This window comes from Balaenoptera acutorostrata, chromosome 3 (assembly GCF_949987535.1).
Source record: "Balaenoptera acutorostrata chromosome 3, mBalAcu1.1, whole genome shotgun sequence".
Taxonomy (NCBI): Eukaryota; Metazoa; Chordata; class Mammalia; order Artiodactyla; family Balaenopteridae; genus Balaenoptera; species Balaenoptera acutorostrata.
In genome coordinates, this window is record NC_080066.1 from 109,734,598 (window position 1) to 109,757,312 (window position 22,715).

The following is a 22,715-nucleotide window of genomic DNA, read 5'->3' on the forward strand; positions in this document are numbered from 1 at the left end:
ACATAGAAATAGCTCAGTGACATTTAAAAAGTTTTTAATTGTTTTGTCACACCCATAAACTAAGTTCAGTCATCCTGATCAATGAGCCAATGAAGATGCTTTAATAGAGATTGAAGCGTTAACCCAAAGCATAGCTAGAGTATGTAGGAAGCTGCTTTTACTGATTAAGAATAGAGCAACTTCAGTGAGAAAGGCTACACTGTATCAGATTACTGGTAGAATTTTTGAATTGAGAGTCATTTTTTTGTTTAATCTGATTTTCCTTTACTGACTTTTCTCTGTATTTGTGGATACAGAATTATTGATAAAATATACAATACTGAATTCATTCTTATGTTCACATAATCTTTATGTTCGTTGAACCATTGTTGATGGATGATGTTTAATATGCTAGAGGCCTTAAAAACTATGGAGCCAATTGACTAGTGACTGAGTTCCCAGTCATCATCTAGCTCCAGGTTTGAAATATCAGAGAGCTGACCATCTTTTTGGCATACTGTGCTCACTGCTTGGAACCACACTTTACATCGTATATAGATAAACTGAGATGTGTGTAGAGAAGCTTAGCCAACATGGTCAAAAATAAGAGTAAGAGGTAAAGATATAAGGAATGATTAACCTGGAAAAAATAAATATGAATATGATATTTTTCCTCAAATGTTCAGAGGGGTGTTACATAGAAGAAATATTGAAAGTATTCTGTACACCTCCAGATGATCAAACTGGGATCCAAAGATAAAAGTTATAGAAAGACCTTTTGGTAAGGAGATTCTTCCTAGCTAGTAATGCTCTATTTCTTTCCAGAGATTATAGATGCTCTACCAGTAATGCCTGTGTCGTTATCTGGGTTTCTTATTTATTTAATCCTTAATATAGGGTGGCAGGCTTCTATAGCATATCACTGGAGAAAACCTCTTAATTTGGCATTATTACCAATTGTCAGTTATATATTTACATAACTTTATTATTCCCTAAGACATATTTCCCTCAGTTATGCACACTATAGGATTTTTGAATGCCCTGTGGAAGTTCAGAAATCTGTTCTTGGCAATTTTATACCATGATCAATATAGGAAATTATAGTTAAATCTGGCTACACTTGGTATTAATGAACAGATGCTAATTATGGGTGATTAATCTTTCTTATAAGTGAAATTCAATATATTTAGAAATGTATTGCATAACTTTTCTTGGGATCTGTGTAACATTTATTCATCTTTAGTTTTCAGAACCGAATATATTTTTATTTGTGAAAGCCACGACTTTGTTTTACCTTTTCTTTTTGACTCCTCTCCAGTTCTCTGCTCAAGATCTTTGCACAGGAAGAACATTGCTGGGGAAGAGTAATTCTAGAGTACAAATGTTCCAGAATTAACAAGTATTTCTTATTCCTCTCTTCCTTTCCTCCTTTCCTTCCTTTCCTTTCTCCCTCCCCCCTTCCTCCTTCCCTCCCTCCCTTCCTCCCTGTCAGTTCCGATAATGGATAGCTCCTTCCTTTCCTTGAGATTTCAGCTCAGAGAGTCACTTCCTCAGGAAGACTTTCCCTAACTCTAAACAAAATATCTGATCACTCCCTACCCCATTGATTTATTGATTTTATTTTATCGAATTTATCAAAAGTTGTAAATTTTTTTGTCTTTTTAAAGACTGTGTTTACAATTTTTCATTCTCACTGGAATGAAAGTTCCATCATATCTAAGATAACGTTTATCTCATTCATCATTGTGTTCTCTGCATTTTAGCACAGTTCTTGATGTATGTGCAGGGGTGTATTTCAGTATATATGCGTATTTGGACAGATATTGAACATATACTTCACAAATTAATCTTTTCATTTATTCATTAAACACATGTTTATTGAGGACCCTCTAGATTCAAAATTGACTAGATCCAACTACGGTGACCTTTCAAATATGAGGGAGAAATGGCGTTATTGATAGATTATGCCAAAATTGAAACTGAATTTTTTACTATCTAATCAAACTCATTACTTTTTCCCAAAGGCATTCGAGGTATCCTTTTTTTCTCAGCCTGAGATTTATTATAAAATATCCAAACCCAGATCATAATTTAATTTTGTTTTTATCATTTATGGATATTAATTAGGAAACAGTGGTATACTAAGTTAAATTTCCTGCTTGAAGCAAAAAGAAAACATCTATGAAAGATCTGAAAGTTAAGAAATACAATTTTTAAAGAGAACATAAGGATTTTTTACATAAATCTCAAATCAGTTAATTACCTGTCTCAGATGCTTGTTTTATATTAAAGCTTCAAAAATGAAAGAGAATAACTGTTAGAAGGTGACTAACTATGAGAATTTTTCTTGTTTCTAAGCCTTTTTTTCTTTAAAATAATAGGCTTAGGAGAATCTCTCTTGTTATAATTAGAGAAAAACTGACTTCGGTCTAGATTAGAGTCACTAAAACTGATTAAAAAGAAACCCTCCAAGTCTCACAAATATTTTATTTGGGAGACGTATCTTACATAGCCTGGACTTTTTCTGTCCTTCCAAAAGGAAATCCTGAATAGAAAGAGAAATAGATGCCTAACGTAGGAAGAGTACCTTAGGCATATATTTCATGTGATAATTGCTTTTCTTTTGCATTTAGGAAATACAGGTGAAAGCAAGAAAAATGTAGCTGGTTTTATTACCCAGAGGAAAAGCAATCACTATGCTTGTCAGGTCTATCTATGAACATTTCTCCCATCTTGGGAAATCTTTGGAAAAATAAAATCATGTTGCTGGCTATCTTGCAGTGCACTCAGAGTTAAGTTGTTAGGTTTTTCCCTAAAAAATGTCAGCCACTGCCATTACCAAGTAACTGACCAGGTCACATGGAAAATAAACGTGTTCACACTATACTATCTGCCTTTGTCAGGAACTGAGCTAAAAAGAAAGACTAATGAGAATCTCATGGATATTTATTCTAATTTCACTCTGGGCAAATTATATTCATCCTGCAAACTCTTTGACCACAAACTATTCTCTGTTGCTATTTCATTTACCTCTAAAATTTAGTACAATACAGAATTTTATAATTTAAAAGTGTAGATCAAACGCAACTGGTTTGTGCATAGGCAGGATGAAAATTTGAAGAAATCTGCTTCATCAAACATTAATTGAAAATGGATGCAATTAGATACTGGCTGCCCTGTTGAGACCATAACTATACCTCTGATTTTAGTTACAGTAAAGGAAAGTAGTAGAAAGAAAGAATGAGTGAATGAGAATGTAATTGGGTTTCTCAGATTGTTCTATCTGGAAAATGTCACATTTCAGAGATTTTGCTGCCTTTCTTTTCAGGATAGAAGGTTAGATTCAGGAAAGCTTGTGTGGATATAGAAAGGGCAAATTGCCTCATCAGTCATCCACCCCATCTTCAACCACTCTAATCACTCTCCTTCCAGTACTCAGCTAAGCCACAGACCCAAGGCCAAGTCTACTGCTGAGACATGTGAAGAGTAGCATATATATTTTAGACCAAAGAACTCGAAAACAATTAAAATGAAAACTACTGTTCTAGCTTGAGATATGTTTTCAGAATGAGTTTCTCATGTACTTTCTTAAACCAAATCCTCTGTTTGTCAATGTTTGCTTTTGTGATTGAGTTTTCTCTAACTTAGCCATTTGCACCATATGATATTGTTTCCAGTTATTTCAAAGCGCTCTGAAAATTGCCAAAGCTATCCAATGAACATTTCTTATAGACTATATAACTTTATCTGCCTGCTTTTAAATTTTTATTGAAGGGTGGTGACATCATCTGCAAATGATTTCAATTCCAGTGGCTTTTTTTCTGTAGATTTGTGCTAAAGATGTCTGCTTGATTCCTAGAGAGATGCAACTATTGTTAATTCTATAACTATTCAATGAACATTTATTATTATACTTTTACATTACTAAAAATTCATCTCCCAAGAAGGAACTATTCTATCACTGTTTTGTCCACTCATGTTTTCAGATGACTCTCACTCAAGAATATCCAACAGAATTAGTTTTACAATTATTACAACTATATTCAGTTTTTGCAATATTTTATATTATCCTGACTAAATTTCCATTTTTTTTAAACAATATTTTACTTATCGCAAGTTTCATTTGTATGAGAAACAAAAAGAAGTTTGCACAGGTTACATCCTTGCCATGTCTGATGATATTAAATTCATTGAGCAGAGGAAGCAGTAGTGACCAAAATGGAACAAGGATGGAAACAAGGAAAAGTTCTTCATTATTTTCTTCCTCTCTCTCAAATGAGTAAGTCTATTTGTATTACTTTTGATTTGTTACTTGAGATTTTTTTTTTAAAGCTCCACAGATGAATGTATTTTACTTGGAGTTACTTTGTTTCATTGTGACTGAAAATATAACCTATCTCAGCAAGGTGATATAGCATCAATGCCAAGACAACATGTACACATAGACTCTTCAGGAAGAAACTAGCTTAGCAAAGGAGTCTCATAATAAATGTACATAATACATTACTTAAAACATAAAACTTGTTTAACTCAGAAGGCTTTCCATTTGAAACCTTGAATATAATCAATACAAGTATTTGTGGAAAAAAAGTGAGGCTCTGTGGACTCCAGATGAGAAGTGGAACCATTGCTTGTAACTGTCAATTTCTTGGCAGTAATGGCTGAAATTAATAGTATGGAATAAAGAGCTAAAATGTCCAATTGTAAACTCTATCTTCTGGAACTTTGGATTCAAAAGATTAACTACAAATTATGGTGATTTGGGGCTTTGCTTATTACTCCTTGTTTATATATTTTTTTCATTTTAAAAAATACATAATCAGAGAATTACAGAAAGTTAAAACTGAAATTGTACTATGATTTATCAAATCAAATGGGTTCATTCTAGGGGCAAACACACACTGATACCTCCTCTGCGTTTAATTCTGCAAATGTCAAGTATGAGTTCAAACATTCTTCAGATATATGTTTATTTGTCCATTATATATATGTAATTCTGTTTCAAACTTACATTGCACACATCTTTTGAACAATGTAGTGTTTATTTGTTTTATGCTAAAGGCGATCTCCAAATATTTCTATTGTCTTGTTAAATAGGGACATTACTATATATGGGGAAAGAGTTGGATAGTGTGGGTGAATAATTTGCCTTCAAAACAGGTAAATCTAATTTCCAGATCACACACTAAGCCTATATCACTCTTCAGGTAATATTTTATTGGAAAATAATAAAGAATCTGCCTTATAGCATAACCACAGAAACTAAGACAAAAATCTGCTTAGATAACTGTCTAGGCACGCTGCCAGTTTGAAGTAGGGCCATTTGGGGGTAACTGACTTGATGGAAGCAGTAAGAGTTGGAGAGAATACCTTATATTTTCACACAGGATTTATTTTGTGGGTTGAGTTTTGCAAAAGAGGAAAAGAAGTTGGTAAGCAAAAGCACCAAAAATGTTTTGGACTATATTTTTGTTACTCTTCCAAGTTTTTATTTTTTTTTTCTCAGACAATATCTTGAACAAGTTTAAATCTGTATTTCATATCTGTAATGCATATACCAAGTAAAAAGCCTATGCTATATAATATAAAGTATATACAGGTGAAAAAGAATATGATTGTGAAGTCTCCCTTTTATTCTGATACCTTATCAGGGTTAAGTTCCTTATCAGGGAACTTCCCCTGAAGGTTGATATTTACAGTGAATGTAGTTATTCTCAGTTTTCCATTGTCAAGGGCAATGGAAAACTGAGATTTTAATTGTATGGATATCTGCCCACTCCCAAACCCCTCCTCAGATATCTTTAAAGGTATTGTCAATCAGCACATGTTTCTATCATCTGGATAAAAAGAATCTACTTCTTCAGCAAAATAGCTGCTTCTTCCCAGCTACACACTTTATAGTACTGTTAAATATTTTACTTACCTGTCCCATTTTTTCATATCCTGTTCTACATAGATTTCTAGTTTATTCCCAATGAAAATTATATTACTATATAAATATTCAATTGTATGAATTAAGGTGGGAAGGCTCACCAGCTTACTTGGGTCTTTGTTTATTTTTTTTTTTTTTATTGTTTTTTTTCCCTAATAGTAACACATGGCTCTGTCCCTGAGTTCAGACGATTGGGCAGATTTATTTTAGATACTATTGTACAGTCCTAGTGTTCAATATGAAAAAATATGTATACTTGAATCAATGTTGGTGATTGGAATCGACATATAGAAATTTACCTAGTTTAATAACCAGTTAAAAAACAGAATATCAATTTAACTACCTTTTATTCCAGTAGGCCAGGGAAAATACTCCTTAATTAGGAGAATATGAACTCCACTATCTTCAGCATATTTTTTTTTAATGTAAGCTAGTTTATTGAAAGCCTTGTTACTTTCCTGTTTTTTGTATGTTTCTGTGTACGTGGTAAACACATAACACAGAACTACAGGCATAAACACAAGATTTCAGGGAGTCTTAAATGCCAGAGTAGTTTTGTCTCTAACTAATCTTTCCTACTAAAGATAACTACCTCTATTTCTGTTTAATAAAGTCACATGGTAAATTTGTATAAAGAAATGCAAATAAAAGACTTACACCGACATCACACATCTAAGTCCTTTTTAATCCATGAAAAAGCAGATATTTCTCCCTGTACTTTTAAGAAGGTTAATTCATGGAAATCTCTATAGGACACTTTAAAACTTGCAATTCTTGATGGAGAAAGACATGTAGCCCTTTTAATATTAGAGCTGTGCCAGAATGTCCATAAATAATTCCTACTCTCCCACAAACCGGAGTGCTAGGAAATGTGCAGACACTGCAGATTTTTACTGTTTTCTCCACTTGCATTCATATTACAATACATGAGAATAGATTTTTAATATCCATTTCTATTACATGCATTAACTGAAGCTGTGGGGATAACATGAAAAATTTCCTGTGATTTGAGTCTCTAGGGAGGCCCATATGCTTATGTGTGGGCAGAACATTCAGCATTTCTGCTTTTCTTTGTTTTTCTTTTTTTTTTTTTAGAGTAGCTTAAAATGTTCTAGGGATTGCTAAAGGTTACAGAGCCTTCAAGCACTATTTTGTTAGTTCAGTTGTAACCCTTTCCATTAATATTTTTGGAAGGATGAACCGGTTTCAATTAAAAAACCTGAACTGAGAAAAATTAAGCCAAACTGAAATGTGCATGAACAAGTTTAGAGTGTACACTTCTTGGCAGTATTTTCTTTCCCGTGGATAATTAATATGAAAATGCACCATAAGACTGAATAATAAAGTCTTTCTGTCCACACTTGAAATTAAAGTAGGATACTTAGAACAACATAATTTTTTATAAACGTTGATTTGCCTATGTCTAAATTGATTTCTTTACTGTGGAGGAGTATAAAGATACAACTTTCCACAGCATATACTTTTTGGTGGAGTATATACCTGTATAAACCTATTATTTGGCAATACACGGTATAGATACTTGCCAAAAAAGGAATTAGAAAATCAATGACAAAGTTGGAATGTGGTCTCTGAAGTCTTAAATTAATGGAATTCTGCTAGAGGCATAAAAGTTGATTCCCTGCTGTTCACATCTGTTGCATCCTGGATAAAAAAGAAAAGAAAAGAAAATGTTATGGGAAGAGCTAATGCTTGCATTGCTGACTCTTCCTGGTTCGTGCTGATGACAGCTGAAGCTGCAGTCTTGGCATCTTCTGCAGCATATTGTCATCAGCAAGGTGGGAACACGTCCCTGAATTAAATCAGAATTCAATGTGAAAATCTGATTAGTTTCACAGAAATTCACTTTCTGGTCTAACCTGTAGAAATGCAACTGTTTTAAAAGTTACCACAACAGTATTTGGAAATATTACTCAGTGTAATCTACCTGTAAGAAAGTAGTTTTGAAAAGTTTCCTCAAAGAGAGGAAAAGAAATCATAAATATAATGTGAAAATTAAGGCCACAGTCAAGGTGAGGAAGAATCTGGTCACAGCCACAAAGGCGTGATGAAGAGACATAATCAAATGTTCTATAAACCTTGAGTTTACACCATTTCCAACACACTAATATTTTTTTCTTTCTTTGTCTTTTTTCCTTCTTTTTACTTTTCTTTTTCACTTTACAAATCGATTTGCTAGTCTTCTACCTCCTTAAGAATAAAAGTAGTATGTATCAGTGTCAGGAAATGGGCTAAAAACAGTTACATGTATTACATCAATTAACACTTTATCCTACGACTTAGATACTACTGTTATCTCCAATTTACACATGAAGAAACTGAGGCTTACAGAGATTAAATAAATTACTTAAGTATTCCACTAATTGGTGTAGAGCTGGGATTTCTTTCTCAAGACAGAACCTTGAAGCCCCTGCTCTAGGAATGGAAAGGAGTAGATACAGAGAAAAGACAAGAGTAAGTTGCAGTAGGTTGCAGGGATCCTGTTAAGAGAGCTGTGAAGAAAAGCACACACACACAAAAACATCAGAGTGATTCCCTTCTCTAGGCATTTCTGTAACAGGATAAAGAGCATAGAAAGAGGAGAAGTTTAGGTAAAATGATGAATTAAGGGTGAGGATTCTGAGACAGCCAAATTCTAACCTGGAGGTCTTTGGAAACCCCTGACCTTGAGATATAGACAAGAGGATAAATAAATGTAAGTGGCTACATTAGAGCTGCGGGGATAGGTGAAATCATTTAGTAAAATAAATAAATAAATAAATAAAATAGACAGATAGACAGATTAAGTGGAGAAGAAAAAGAGCCAGCAAAGATACTGAGAATAAATAGCTATATCGGCACTTCCCTGGTGGTCCAGTGGTTAAGACTCTGTGCTTCCACTGCAGGGGGCACGGGTTTGATCCCTGGTCCAGTAACTAAGATCCCACATGCCCCGCCGTGTGGCCAAAAAGAACAAACAAACAAACAAAAAACTATAGTGGCAGGAAGAGAATCAGTGTCTTGGAAATTATAAAGTTAGAATTTAAAGTGAAAGGGAATGGCTACTAGTGTTAAATGCCACAAAGAAGTCAAGTCAGGTCAAGTCAAGGTTAGGGTCATAAAGTGCCTATCTGATTTGAATATTACCAGCTTATTAGATAATTATTAGGTGGCAAAGTGAGTTAGAAGGAGATTTTCAGAATAGAAGAAGAAATAAATGAACGTTACTTGAGCAATTAAAAATAGTGAGAGTAGACTCTTAGCAAATCTGGACATAGATGGATGTAAGGATGATAAACTGAAAGTTGATCTTCCTCAATGTATCATGCATACAGGCTGCTTGGAAGGAAGACATGTGGAGGAGGGATTTAAAATCTTGAACCCCAGAAAATGTGTGCAACAAACTGTTCACTTCAATAACTTGAAATTATTCACTTCAATGGCTTGAAACTTAATTCCTGCTTGAGATTGTTATCAATTAGTGGATTTAGAAGGAAACTTGTTTTGCTATAAAGCAAATGTAAAATGTAACAAGTAAAGTTCCTAGACTGGATACAAAAATAATTCAGGATGAAATCCAGGAAGAATGCTATGCTAAAAAAAGTTCATGATAATCCTCAGCAGCATGGCAGATGAAAAACAATGAGAAAAAAGGGAAACAAAAGAGTCAAGGACTAGTATAGTCTCCTCACAAATTATAAGACGTTTTCAAAATTTAGAAGAACTGGCCCTTCAACTTCTAATGGAACAATAATGAGATTTTGCAGTCACGAGAAGTTTGAGAGAATGGTGTTGTTAACCTCAGGAGGAAAAGATAACTAGTGACGTTGGTTCCAAAGGAAAATGGGTATAGACAGTTTCCTGGAGTGGAATTACGGTTGGGGGCATGTGCCTGGCAAACAGAGGCCATCCTCAAGTACATCAATCCTCTTTTGTTTATTTGTTTAGAAGTTGTTACTTTATTCAGTTATCCTTGCACATAGTAAAAAGTGTCAAGTATTTCTAGAGGTTAATTTTGAGAAACAGCATCCCACTGTCATTGTTTCTCAGCAGCAGTGGCTTCTATTTCTTTTAGCTGATTGCTTTGAAAATCGACTCAGTATCTCTAGATAATGACCTTCTATTATTAGATCTTTTTGTTTTTTTATTGCTGTTAGTTTTTAGTTTTCGAACATTATGTTTTGACTTCCAACTATAGAAAATAAGGGCTTAGCTTTTTTTCTTCCCTGTTTACTCTTTGATTTTTTTTCTGGAGTTAATTTTGCTTTCTTGTTTGTTTAGTTTTCATATGTGTATGTCTCTAATTCAACCCAAACTTTTGTCTATTACCTATATCATCTCTCAAGACATTTTGGTGCAGCAGGTATTCTGAAGATTTAATCTTTATGAAAAAGTGTCTTTCAGAATCATCTCACCTATTATAATCTGGATGGGCTACCCCATGTACATGTACAACTATCATCCTGGAATCTCCTTTCCAAATCATCCTGAGGACTCTATCACACTCCTTTGTCTCTTTCATTTATCCATCCATTATTTCATCTATTCACATTTATTGACTGTGCAGGTAATTTGTTAGGCACTATATATTAGAGGGGCAGGGGGGAAGAAACAAAATTCATTGCTCTTGTTGGCATTATATTATAATGATTGTCAAAAGAGAATAATAATAATATTATTATATTAATAATAATAATATTCTCCACTTCTACATGGATGCCTAAAACCAAGTACAAGAAAAAACAGAGACTCATACTCATGGTATTTGGTAGAGAAATACATGATCAGAGCTTATCTTGCATTGTTTAAAAACAATTTGAGAAATCCAACAGAATTTCTTAACTTTCCATCTTACTAGTCCATTCTAGAGTTTATTCCACTGTCCAAACAGTGTTTTGGAGGCACTAAAGGTGAAACCTCTTTCAAAAACTTTGGAACCCACAGTAAGATTTTGCTACAGAAAGTATTAATGAACTTTTCTAATTACTAAAAAAAGAGTTATGTGAACTTTGAGGACCATGGAAAACCTGTATTTATTTAAATAATTTTATTTATATATATTTACTGAAGTGAAAAAAATTACCAATAAGCTAAATAGAAAAAGAAAACACAAAAAAGCAAAGGTGTCATTAATATTGTCTTCACCTTCAAGTATCCTTGAAATCAAAATCAAAACCCCAAAGCTAGATATAAGTTTGGATTAAAGAGAATGGTACTATATCTTATATATTTACTTTTTTCCTAAATAAATATTTTGAATTATAATATTACAAATTAACTCTTGTTTCCCAGGTAGTTCTCTGACTCTTTCTGAGAAAGGGGTTTTTATAGGTAAATTTTTGCAGCTTTGTACATATGAAAATATCTTTATTCTCCAGACACACTTAATTGATAAGTCAGGTCTTTATAAACTTTTAGGTAGGGAATACCGTCTTTCATAAATTTCATTTCTAGAAATGTAGAGGAGTAATGCCAATTTGATTCCTGATCTTTTGATTAGGACTTATTTTCTTTCTCTAGAATCTTTTAGAGGCTTCTCTTTGCCCCCAGTTTTCAAAAATTCCTGAATGATGTTTGGGTCTGTCTTCCCTGAGCAGAGCAATTGTTGGGTACCTTCAATCTGGACCTTATGCCCTAGAGTTCTGGGAAATTATCTTTATGAATGTTAATAATGTATTCCCTTACTTTTTTTTTTTTCTTTTTCTTCTATCCAATTATTTGGACATTATTTGGGCATTTTGGGAAGGCCCTCAAATATTTTGCTCTTTTCTCTCCTACAGTCCATCTCCTTCTCTCTTTCCCATAATATCTAGGCGATATCTTTAGCATTTTCTTCCAACACTTATTAGTGAGTTTTTTAGCACTGACACCAAAATGTTAATGTCCAAAAGTTCCTTTCAAACTTGTTGAATGTTTCTTTGCCAAGGGACCCCTTTTCTTGTTTCACAGTTCCTGTATCTTATATCTTTCTGGAATATTTTATTTTTATGTTTTCTTTCCTCTATATGTAGTGATTTTTTCCAAATGTTTTCTTTCTTTCTTTTTGTTTGTTTTGATCAGCATCTTGCCCATTAGTAGCTTTCAAATCTTTCTAGTTATTCTTTGTTGTTTTCTCCTATTTAAGACTGTAGCACTACAAAGCTTGTGAAAGCCCTGAGCATGTGAGTGGAAAATGCAGATATAAGCTTTACTATGGGGTGATCTAACTGGATATTTAAGTTGAGGATGTGCTATCATGGTCTTTCTTTTCTTTTCCTTTCTCTCCCTTCCCTTCTGTCCAGAACCGTCCCATCTCTTCTCTTCTCTTAGGCTACTAAGCTTCCTGATAGAAGATTCTTCAAATATTTTTCTTGGAGAGTAAAGACCTGGCTTCAGTGTTTCGGTCACCCAAGGAACCCAGTGAAGGAAAGGTGCTGCATGTAAATCAGCGCCTTTTATATGCACGCTCATATTTTCTTCAGTCTGAAGTATGGTGCCTAGTTTGCCTATAATGAGACTCTGTTGCTGCTTATTCTTTTTAACTTTTTCATCCACAGAATAAATATCCAGTTGTTTTGCAAAATGGAGGAGAAGAAATCATCTTGCTAAGCAAAGCAGAGAAAGGGATTTGTATTCTCGCGTGACTCTTGAACAGGTTTTCAGCTAGTTATCCTTAGTCTAGCCTTCTTGTCCTCTACCCCGCATCCAAGATGCCTAGTGACTTTCAGGATTCTGTGGAAAATAGTAAATTGGTTCTGAATTGACCCTTTATGGATTTGTGATTCAGATTTCTTGGCTATGTTAGGTATATTTCCACTCATTTTAATGCTTTCCAGCTTCCACAATTGTGATACTATTGTCTTTTTTTTCTTTCTTTTCACTTTTGTGGGTTAATGACTTAAAAATTCACATTATTGTTGGTTTGGTGGAATTTCATTAGATAACAAAATAAATGTGTGTATTCAATCAACTATCCTTACTTTAATTTCTACTCACCTTCAGCTTTTTTTGAATTGTACTGGGAAGATTATACTAACACCATTACAGTGTCTGGCAGAGTTAGTAATACACATTTGCTAAATTAACTAACACATGAAGAATGAATGAATAAATGAAAAAAGAAAACTTGACTGTCTTTCTAGTGATATTGATGAGCAAATTAGTAAATATAATAGTAAATAGAAACATTTGAGAACATACATAGAATATTCATTACTTGCAATTGAAGGTTAAAATTTGAAAGAACATGTATTTATGAACAGTGAACAGATGGCTGTGGATATGAAGTTAAAGATAGGATTTTAAAATTCTTATTGTTGAAGACATTGGATCTTACAGTACTCAGAATAATGTAGTTAGCAAAACATTCCTGTCTGATCACAGTAATTTAAGCTGAAATATCAGATGAGGGAATTCTCAAAACAAACTAGATTTCGTAAAAGAATGAGGTATGTCATGTAATCACTGTAGAGAGGATGCATAGGAAGTTCGTATAGAGATATAAAGATATTGATATATAGAGCTTCAGTAACTGTTTACCAAAACTATGCAAATAAAGTGAGGACCTGATATTTTAGTAAAAGTAGGTGGATGTGTTCTCGTGGTTATGCCCGAAATTCAATAGAATAGAAGTCAGAATGAGAATATGGCTGTTGCTTTTAAGAAGCAATTCTAGTCAAAGAAGTTGGATGTAAGGAAGTACATAGATGCAAAGTAATCCACAAACCCAGATAGGGACAGTGGTACTCACCAGATATCCAATTTATATCCCAATTCTTGCAATTAGGCAGGATTAACTATATGCCTAGTTCTGAGCAATAAATTATGGGCAGAAGTGATGTGTAATGTTTCTGAGACAGAGCATTGAAAATATGCACATGATTTTCCAGCCAGCACACAGTGAATCAGTGAATTGTGAAATTCCGGGTAGTAGAGATACTGTCAGCCTGGGACCTTGAATAACTACATGGAACAGAAGACTCTCCCCACTACCAGGTCTACTTGAGCATATATCATGAGCAAGAAATAAACTTTCTATGTTGTTGCTTGTAAGCAATTTACATGTTATGGTTAATTTACTAGTGCCGCATAGCCACCTAATCAAGATAAATTCATGAATGAATTTAGTGATGATTATTAGAATGATAGAAAGCACAGCTTAGCAAAATTTTAGCAAAGAAAGAAAAAACACATGTGAAATGAGAAAATCTTATCCACATTTTGACTGGAAATTTTATTCAATTAAAGCAGAAGAATTGATCCTTTTTTATTTGCCTGGCTGAAAAGTCAAGAATTTGAAGATCTGTTCTGTCCTACTAATGAACAATTACTAAACGGTAGTTAGAGCATGGAACTAAATTATTGGCACAAACTGATCATGATTAAAAAATATAAATAGGAATTAGGATGTATAATCAGAAACATGAACTTCAGGAAACACGTTAAGAACTTCACAGAAATAAAAGGCATCACACCATGGATTGAAATAATAAAAAGAAATAGATTGAAGAGAGGGAATGTTTGTAGAAACACAAAATAAAGAAATGTTAAAATATCTAAGAAATAGTAAAATGAAAACAAGCTGCTAAAAAAATTACCATAATCATATAGATTGCTATTATATCAGTTTAGATTTTTAAAGGATCAAGAAACATACAAGCAAATCAAAAATACTGACTTAAACTTCAAAGGATATTGACAATGAGATTAGACTAGAAATGAGACAAACAGAAATAGAAGGTTTTTAAATTTTGTTTTGGTCATAAAAAAGAGAGACCCACAATTGAGGCAATGTTTACAGAAAGCAAAATTAAACAGAAGTCGGTTTTATTTTGCTGCATCAAAGAAGATGGTCTTGAAATTGAGAAACATAGCAGCTTGCTTTAATGAGAAAAATAAATGAGATAGTTAGGGGTATATGAAGAGGCTACATATGTAATTTAATTTCATCATAAACACCAGGCTTGTATAAATTAACTAATAGAATAGTGTAAGAAATATATATGTATATCCATATCTGTACCTCTCTTTCTCTCACATCATAGAACAGTTGTCGGAAATATTAGAGAAATCGTGGAGGATAGGAATAGAACCAAAATCATGGACAATGAAAATAGAACCAAAAAATGAAGATTGCAGTTTTTGAAAAATATGGATTCCAAAAATTATAATCTAAGTAAAATGAGCATCTTTTAAACATTTTTTAGGTTTCTTCCTTCTCTAAGATTAAGATCTCATTTGTTATTTGACAGATCCTCAGTGTACAAAGCTCCTGGCACATAGTAGGCGGTTACAAGTATCTGTTGGACGAATGACAGCTTCTTCAAATCATGTAGAATGGAAATAAAATTCCCTTCCTAGGCTCACTATGCTTCTATTTTATAAATTTGAGTTTGAGTCATCTGACAAACCTGAAAAAGAAATGTTAGAAAATGGACTATTAAACAAAGGTATTGGAGTAATCATAAAGGAATTTTAGGGGTACTAGGAACCAGCACTAATTCAATAACAGCAAGCCTTGCTGAACTAATGTTACATATTTACTGGGATTGTATTTCTGAGTTTTAGAAAAGTTTAACATATTCTCATATAATGTATATATTAACACATTTTTTAAAAAAAGTTGATCAGTAAATAAAGTCATGAGCATTCTAACCTCTTTGCCAAATACTAGTGAGAGTAATGGATAGATGTCTGTTTCGTTCTCTAGTTGGCCCCCTCAAAATTACCATGATTTTGATGAATCATAAAAAGCATGCTTATTGAATTTTATAATGACACAGCTCAGAAATCATGCTAATGCTCTGCAATAGTGAATCCCTCTATTTGAATAAATGTGGAATGACTGAAGTAAGGTTGAGCAAGAGAAAATCCAAGGTTTGTCAGACAACTCAAACTCAAATTTATAAAATAGAAGCATAGCGAGCCTAGGAAGGGAATTTTATTTCCATTCTACATGATTTGAAGAAGCTGTCATTCATCCAACAGATACTTGTAACCGCCTACTACGTGCCAGGAGCTTTGTACACTGAGGATCTATCAAATAATAAATGAAATCTTAATCCTAGAGAAGGAAGAAACCTATAAAAATTTAAAATATTTCAGGGTTTGTAGTTCAGAAGGGAGATTATACTTTTCTGTTTAGTTCTAAGAGATAAGAACCAGTGGCCTAAGGCATAAGTATTCAATATAAACAAATCCTTTCTACCCATTGAAACTGCTCATCAACAGAATAGGATGCTTGGTAAAGTTTGAGCCCCACCTCTTTCTGGTAGATTCTTATCTGGTGTGGATGTTGATTTGGTGTGAAGGATGCTGCTTGAGTTTCTCAAAAGATGATCTCTATTATCCCTCCCAAGACCCTATAGTGATATTATTCTTAGCAGGCATGCCCTGAAATATATAGCATGGATGCTTTTATTTCTTTAGAAATATCGCTTCATGTCTAGCAGAAAATTGGAGAGACAGGGTAATAGTGGATATACTAAATTTAAGTAACTTGGATTTCAATTACAAAAAAAGCAATAGAGGAGTTGTGAGAAATAAAGCAAGCACTTCATAAGAGTATTTTTAAAAATTTTTTCTTTATTTTTGGCTGTGTTGGGTCTTCGTTTGTGTGCGAGGGCCCTCTCCAGTTGCGGCGAGCGGGGGCCACTCTTCATCGCGGTGCGCGGGCCTCTCACTACCGTGGCCTCTCTTGTTGCGGAGCACAGGCTCCAGACGCGCAGCCTCAGTAGTTTTGGCTCACGGACCCAGTTGCTCCGCGGCATGTGGGATCTTCCCAGACCAGGGCTCGAACCCGTGTCCCCTGCATTGGCAGGCGGATTCTCAACCACTGCACCACCAGGCATACTTTTATACAATAATGAGGTGTTATTGTCACATTTTCTTTTACTGCAAGGTGTGCATTTAAAGAAAGACACATAAATTAGGCTAAGCTCAAGGTGCAGGGTTTTCAATTCTTACATTTTCTCACAAAAATACCATAGCTCTAAGTGGGAGTCCATCGGGACATGAATAAGTTGCTTGTTTTAGTTAAGGGAGAAATCTGCCATAGGAGGGGAGTTAGAGGTATGATTTTGATTCCCTGCAGGATAGAAGAGTTGACATTATTAGAATTAAAAACCCATCAATGCCCAGCATGTCGTTGAGGCTGTAGTTGGAAATGCTAAGTGATACTGATACACAAATATTTTCAGGGTCATTTGCAAAAAGAGAGTAGAGTCAGAACTAGACACTTTTAGACTTACTGAACAGAAAAGGAAAATGAAACACAAAATAGTTGAGTTTGCAGAGGTATAGTCCTATTTCAAGGTTACTGTTAGTTAAAGAATTGACACTAACTCTAAACCTTTCCCCACAAACAAACAGCACAGGAGAGACATGAAGTATGTTAGCTGTTCACTCTGCTAAAAATTTAGCCAATTGATTCCATAGAGATTCTGGCTTAAAAGGTTAAAAAACCTTGCTACTCTAATTCTGATTTCCCAGGGTGACCACTATAAGATTAAGTGAGAAAGAACGACAATGAAAAAGACAGCACAGAAAATCTGAGCAATAATTCCACTTTAATTAGACAAATTTTTATTTGAAACCGAAAATCCAAAGGGAGAATGTAATTCACTCTACAACAGTTTATATTATTTTTAAGTTCATACATTTTAGTTGTAACTCCTTTACAAAACATGCCAATAGTAATTTAATTAATTTAATCCTAGATCATTTAAAGGGAAAATTCCTAGATCAATATTTTGGATGGTTTGGATGGTGATTTAATATGCTAATATCTTTATATCAATATTTCTCTTTTTAGTTTCCCAGTTCCCAAAACTGTGAAGGGTAGCAGAACTTGCCACCCCAAAATATCTCTGTCATAATGATATTTTGAGCTGGTTATTTTTAAAAAACATGGGGGAAGCTCTGAAAACCAAGTAGAAGTTACCCTTTTGTAAGAGACATTTACATTTATAAAGGAAATCTCCATTGGTAAGGGTGCCTTCCTGTCTGTACCAGGGAGAGAAGGGTGGCTAAATCTCTAGAAACTTATCAATGAAGAGGGCAGGGACTTAAATCTGCATAACAACTATACCCTTGTTTACTGTGCTTTACCTGATAACCTCCAGTAACTGGCTTCTCCACCCCCAACATCTTCATTTTGTCTTTAACTGGTGATGGTATTTAAGGTGGTGGCTTGGGCTGTTTTAGGGAGTCACTTGGTTTTCCAGGGTCTCTCCCAAGTATACAGTAGGTATACATGTTATCAAACTTCTGATAGTTTTTTTTTTTTCCTATTAATCTGTCTTTTAGTACAGGGTGGTCTCAGCAAGAACCTAAAAAGGGAAAAGGAAAATTATATTCCCTCCCCTACAACTGCCTTTAGCTTTCATTGTTATGCCTCATTCATGAAAAGAATAGAGAACCTAAATAGAGCACCTTTTTGAAATTTCTAACTGCCAGTGCCATTCAATGGCATGTATTAACCCAAGTGAAGAATAACTTAACTTCCTTCCTTTTGTTCATTTCTTTGGAGATAAGAGTAGCAAGTATTTGCCAAGTAATTTAATAAGCCTTTACATTTTGCAGTTGAGGATTTATCACTGAACTTAAATTTCAAGGCATAAATACTATATATTTTGACAATCACAAACTTTACAAATGATAAGAAAAAAGAAAAGCTCTAAATAACTCATCAGTAAATTCATCAGCTTGGCATCTCATTCCCCTTTTCTTTCCAAGCTAAGCCAGTAGAACCACTGTTGCCATAACTCAAGCAGAAGAGAATGAAGAAAGTTGGAGAAGCTGAAATGAATATATGTATTCTTTTTTGTCTTCTGTAGTCTGAGCAAGTGTTTTTTTATTCTCAATCATTAATATGCGTAGGAATTGTCTGGGGATTCTGTTAAAATGAAGATTCAGATTCAGTAAATCTGAGCTGGGGGCCTGAGATTTTTATTTCTAATTAACTCCTAGGTTATGGTAATGTTGCTGGGCCTGGATTATACTTTTAATAACAAGAGTCTTCAATCTTAATTTCTTAGTCTTCTCTTGATGTTGTTGACCTAAAGGAAAAGGAACAACCTAAGAGCTGTAATCAGGGGCCTAACTGAGGACTATAGCCTGAGAAACAGCCTCTCAGTAGCTCTAAGAAAACTGCACCAAAGAGTCAGAAGGAGAAGCCTAGTTTATGTATGATTTTTGTCTAGGGAATACATGCAGTTAAGCATACATCTTGGTAAAAGATTACTGCTATTCACAAAAAACAGATTCATTCAACTTAATGATTTTAGTGCTTTTACTTGTATGAGAAGATGCAAGAATCTGGGTTCATTAAAATTCTTCCTGAGATACACATCTAAGGGGGCTGCTTTCCCAAAGCCCAGAGTCCCTCATCCTGTTTCTATTCCCAAATTCCTCTCAGGGTACACTATCAATCAGTGACTACAGTGGCTGATGAATTAAAGCTGGGTGCTAAGCAATACTATTTGTTCTTCTTGGTTTACACTTACATTTTCCTCCTAATGTTATTGTTTGAGTTGTTCTCATTTGAGTCTTCTCAGTATTGGCTAGTTTATCTTGGTGTTTCTACATTAGATTTGTCTTTTTGTAAGAAATGCTCTACTCTTTAATTTTTTTGAAGCCCAGATTGTGGTATTAATGGAGAAGGGTGGAGAGTATGATGCAATATGATGGTTTCGTTAGCGTTTCAGAACAGGCCTCCCCAAAATGTGCCATTTTTGGCATGTGGGTTATTTTGTGCTAAAGGCAATGGAGAGCCTGTGGCTCAAGAGAACTACTGCCTCTTCCTTAACTATTTAGAAGAATTTAAATTGGGGATTTTTCCCCAAAAGAACACTATTACCAGAGGTAAATTTTATCTAAATGGCCCTATCTATTTATGGCAGGGCAAGCATTTAATTACCAAACATCTGCTCTTATTATCACCCTGTGAATGACCCTCCTGTCCTTGGAAGCCTTAGGCCTCCATCCCATTCCTTAGCTCAGGATGGCATATATACCTCATTTTAAGACATTGAAATTTGATTTTATCCTGTTAATCTGTCCCATGTCAATTTAATTCTTAGACCAGCCAGGAGAACCTAGGAGGATAGAGGAAAATTTTCTTTCTCTCTGACATTATCGTGGGTAAAGCCTGTAAGTGGATGTAGCATGAGCTTTGGAGGAAGCTCCAGAGCAGAGTGCAGAAGAGAGGGACACCGCTGAGTTTCAGCTTTCCCTCTTTATTTTGGGTACTAGATCAATATAAATAGCTGTAGTTTCCATTCATTGAGCATCTTCTCTGTTCTAGGTCCTCATTTAACCCTTTTAAGAATTTTTGTTTTTAAATATTTTAATTAAAAGCTTATTATCCTTGTTTTACAGATAGGGAAAGGTCATGAATCCCATTTAAAAGGTGAGGGTTAGTAAGTCTGTACAAAGTTAAATAAACACTTCTAAATTCAATTTCTGAGGCCAGCATTACCTTAATTCCAAAACCAGGTAAGAGATTACAAAAACAAAAAAAAATTTTAAATTACAGACCAAAATCTCTCATAAACCTAGATATAAAAATCACCAACAAAATATTAGCAAATTGAATCCAGCAAAATAGAGAAAAAGCATTCTACACAACAACCAAGTGAAATTTATTCTAAGTATATAAGACGGGTTCAAAATATAAAACTCCATCAATGTAGTCTACCATATCAGTAAGATAAGGAAGAAACTCATATGATCATATCAATTGATACAGAAAAAGTATTTGAGAAAAACCAATACCATTAATGATAAAAACTATCAGCAAACTAGAAAGAAGGAAACTTCCTCAACTTGATAAATGCATCTACAAATAAAATCTGCAGCTGACATAATAGGTAATGGTGAAAGACTGATTGCTTTCCCTGTAAGATTGTGAAGATTGCAAAGATGCCCATTTTCACTGCTCTTATTCAACATGGGACTGAGAATTCTAGCCTATACAGTAAGGGATAAAAAGGAAATAAAGTCACACAATTTGAAAAGGAAGAAATACAACTATCCCTGTTTGCAGATGACGTGATTGTCTAGATAGAAAATCTCGAGTCCTAAAAAAAACTTGAATAGGTAGGGTCAACAAGTTTGCTGAATACAAGATCAACACACACACACACAAGAATTATATTTCTATTTACTAATAAGGAACACATTAAACTTACATCAGAAATGCAGTAGCATTTATAAATGCTCCAAAGAATATGAAATGCTTAGCCATACATCTAATAAACATATGCAACAGCTGTAGGCTGCAATGTATAAAATGTTGATGAAAGAAATAAAAGAAGACTGGAGTAAATGGAAAGACATATCATGCTCAAGGATTGGAGGTTTCAACATAGGACATATAAATTTAACGCAATTCCTATCAAATTCCCAGCAAGGTTTGTGTACACATCGATAAGCTTATTCTAAAGTGTATTTAGGAAAGACCCTAGAGTACTGAAAGCAATTTTGGAAAAGAAAAATAAATTGGGAGAAATCACTCTTCTACTGTTAAGACTCACTATGTTATAGTAGTTATATAGTAAAGTGAAATAGACATTGTAACACTGTTACAGAGAAAGTTACATAGATCAATGGAACCGAATAGAGTAACCAGAAATAGACCCACACAGGTATATGCAATCATTTTTTGACAAAGTTACACAAGCAATTCAATGGAGGAAAGAATTGTTTTGGAGAAATTTTACAAACAAAGGCATTTAAAAAAAACAACCCTCTGCCTATGTCTCACATCTTAATAAATATGAGTACATATATAGCTGGTGAAATATGAATAAACTCTGAATCATACCAATGATAATTGCCTGATTTTGAGATTGCATTATTATTATACAAGATGTCAACACTGGGGGATACTGGATACATGGTAAATTGGACCTCCTTTTACATTCCTCTTCAACTTTCTATACATCTATAATTTTTTTGAAATAAACTTTTAAAAATTGTCAGTAGTTCATTTAAGATCCTACACAGCTTCAAGAACATGCTGCTGACTTTCTAACCTCTCCAGAGCTGGAGTTCCTATCTGCTGCTCCATACTATACTCTTCTAACTTCTAGCAAGCAACGTTCTGGCGTGGAGGTAGGAGGGCAATGCCAGGTTGTGGAAGTTAATATAAGGTATACAAATTCTGTAACTAAAGATATATCCTGACTTACTGTTTGGGAAACCCCATCTTACTTGGAAAGTTGGGTTTATAACCGCAGTAAAACACCAATTCCTCTTTTCTTTCCTGACTCACATTTTCTGTGCTCGCTACTAAGTATAAACTATGTTGAGATGGAATTCTAGGGGAAAACCTCCAATGTACCTGTTTGCACATCTTCTTTCTTAAGGGTTACATTCTACCCTCCTGAAAGATTTTTTTTTTAATTAATTAATTAATTTATTTATTTTTGGCTGTGTTGGGTCTTCACTTCTGTGCGAGGGCTTTCTCTAGTTGCGGCGAGTGGGGGCCACTCTTCATCGCGGTGCACGGGCCTCTCACTGTCACGGCCTCTCTCGTTGCGGAGCACAGGCTCCAGACGCGCAGGCTCGGTAGTTGTGGCTCACGGGCTTTGTTGCTCCGCGGCATGTGGGATCCTCCCAGACCAGGGCTTGAAGCCGTGTCCCCTTCATTGGCAGGCAGACTCTCAACCACTGTGCCACCAGGGAAGCCCAAGATTTTTAAAGGACACAACTATTTCCTAACTTTAATTACAATTTCAAGCAACCACTGTTGTAAAGACCTTTCTGTAACTTAGTTTTCAGTTATTTTTCAGTCTAAAATGTTTAAAGTTGGTTCTTCCTCCCT